The sequence below is a fragment of the Pyxicephalus adspersus genome, chromosome 6, assembly GCF_032062135.1.
Source record: "Pyxicephalus adspersus chromosome 6, UCB_Pads_2.0, whole genome shotgun sequence".
In the NCBI taxonomy this organism is placed as follows: domain Eukaryota; kingdom Metazoa; phylum Chordata; class Amphibia; order Anura; family Pyxicephalidae; genus Pyxicephalus; species Pyxicephalus adspersus.
Window position 1 is genome coordinate 98,523,637 of NC_092863.1, and position 2,842 is coordinate 98,526,478.

Genomic DNA, 2,842 nt, shown 5'->3' on the forward strand with positions numbered 1-2,842 from the left:
CGCTTTTAGACATATAAAACCAGAATGACATGAACCGCTAGGGAGGTTAAAATATCAAGGCCTGGTTTCTGAGATCTCAGCCTTAACAACATTCTTCTGTCTTCAAAGGGCAACCTATGATTAAAAAAAGAGGCTAGAAAGAAGAAAGGGAAAATGTGAGAAGTTAATAAAATGTATATATACCGGTAGTTATTAGAAAGCCTAGCAAGCAACAGTGACAACTAAAGGACAAATGCAGCTTAATAAACAATGCACTTATTATTCCCACACACCCTTCCCCAGACCTCCACATCCCCTTTGCAAATTTTTACTTACTGAGAACCTAAGGGCCACTAACTATTTACTTCTAATGGACACTTGTCTTTTTACCTGACGCATCGTTGCACTACACCCCATAGACTTTAATGGGTTATGACTACCTTCCTCTCCAGAATCAGGACACATCCTTATAGAAATCAGTGGGATGCTAATGTGTAGGAGCATGCAAGGAAGATGATCAGCAGATGTTAGATGACCTTAAGTTCTTTGTAAGTAAAATATGTGGAATAAGTGTAAGTATTTTGAAGTGCATTGTAATAAAAAAAGCATACACCTAGCCAAAAAATGTTTTTTGATGTGGTGATGAAAAGGTTTTTAGTCTGCCCTGATAAAAGTGACAGCTGTCAGTTTATTTGTCTGGAATTCTACTAGATCTTTTCAATTTGTTCCACATACCTGATTTCCTTCAGGTTGGGTGATTGCAGGATGAAATTTCGGAGGTAAGGGGTTGCAGCACCCGTAAGGCTGTTATTGCTCAGCTCCAGATGTGTGAGGTTCTTCTTGTTAGACAGAAGCATCAGAGATGGGAGGTATTCATCTTCCAGCACAATATCCTGCAGCCTGTACGAGAGGAATGAAAAAAAACGAGAAGCCTCACTTCCTCAACAAATCAATTTACTCTTTTTTTTACATATTTCCATAACTTTGTAAGCATGCCTTCATTTTTTTTGCTCCTTCCCTTCTATTCTTTCATTATTTCTTTTCACTTTTCTCCCTCATCCTTCTTTCCTTTCTCTCTGCCTTTCTTTACCCTTTCTTTTTTATTATTTCATTGTTTGATCTCTTCCATTGTTATTTAATGTCTTCCACTTTTCCCTCTCTTCTTCCGTTCCCCCTTCCTCTATCCCTCCCTACCTTGTTTTACCCCCCATTCCTTAGGCCTTCTGTGCTCCCTCCTTCCATTCCCTTTGTTATTTCCTTACCCTTCTTCCCTTAGTACGTCTTTGATGTCTACCTTCCACTTTTCCTTCATGTTTTTTCCTGCCGCTTTCCGCATTTCCTTCTTTCTATCCTACCAAAGTAACATGTTTCTTTTTAATGGCAACCCCTAAAGCTGTCTATACCTATGTTCCCACATTCATTTAGGGTTTGCTGAGCTGAGCAGAAGGAGCAGACTGCAGTCTCCTGGGTAGGGATGAGAAAGTGGGTTTTTCCATCTCGCGGCGATGTCCGAATTACCGAAATTGTAAGCAAGAATGGCCAGTGTAAACTCGCAGATCGAGCTTTAATTAAAAAATGTTTTTCTTCAAATGCTGGCTGGATGCATTGATAAGCTCAGTGTGCGACCCCGGGCACTAGAGGTTAAATGGGTTACAAGTTTCCCTGTTCAAAACATCTAATGCTAATGCTCAAAAACATCTAAGGAAAGCTTTCCTATGCCAATCTTCTGCAGTTCCACTGCGATCCCCGGGCACTAGAGGTTAATTAACCTAGTGCCCCGGGGATTGCAAACAGGAGGATTCCCTATCCAAGAACACAGGAGTCCCACAGCTGTGCTCATCATAAATGAATGCAGCTGTGGTAATCACCTCCAGTGCCCGGGGATCTCGCACAGGAGGATTCCCATCGCTGCATTCATGAATACAGCCGGGGTACTCTGAAAGGATCTATTCAATCTTTATCAGTACACCCTGATCAAGACTGGAAACTGCCTTCACCTCTGACGCGTCAGGGGACAATTCTCAAGAAGACACGCACACAAGGTATGTGGTATACAAGAATTGTCCAAAGTTTATTGATATGTCATACATTTATATAGTCACTTTTGGTTAGTACTGCGCAAGTGCAAACATATGAGGTATACAATACATACATACATATATGGTCTTAGCAACATTAGGGATATGTCTGTCATGTACGCTTAGAATTTAGAGAACTCACAAGTTCCTATTTTGACTTGTGGTTAAACATGTTTCTTACAGATAAGACCCCTGACAGGTATAGTTTCCGACATGCAATAGTTTCCCCTATTCTTCCTTATGCAAGCAAAACAAGATATCTCCTAATATATATATATATATATAGTACAAAGGTTTATCTGGAAACACAACTCACTCCTCCTGTAATGATTTCCATGATCTTCTGATGGGTCCGCGAAATCGGTTCGCCAAAATTTCACGGGTTTCCTATTCAGTCTTTACTGCTACAGCGGTAAAGACAGAAGAGGAGGAGTCCTCCCCAAGATCTAAAGAAAAAACAATTTAAGAAAAGAAAACACATTTTTTAATTATATAAAAGGGTCAGCCAGAATGTGGTAATAGGCCAACTCTAAATATACGTAAGTACCAATTAAATGTTTGGTTAGCATTCATCTTTATACTAATATCAGTTGTTCTACTGTGCAGCGTGGGCTAGATAAAACCTCCATCAAGTCTCCAAAATGAGGACCAATCAGATAATTGTTCGATAGATGGAGTATCTTCAGAGATTGAGTATTTCCTATTCCTGATGCCAAGAGGGTGCAAGAATTGTTTGTCGGGCTTGTTCCAGTTAAACTGGAGGAGGAAATCAGAATGTTAGAGCA

The 2,842-nt window shown here is 40.1% G+C and overlaps 1 long non-coding RNA gene across 1 annotated transcript; it reads right to left on the reverse strand.

Moving 5' to 3' along the window:
- LOC140332626 (uncharacterized) lies at positions 1-2,842 on the reverse strand. Its single transcript, XR_011921210.1, has 3 exons — positions 2,374-2,842; positions 715-879; positions 1-133 (listed from the first exon to the last, which is right to left on the reverse strand). It is a non-coding gene; the product is annotated as an uncharacterized lncRNA (long non-coding RNA).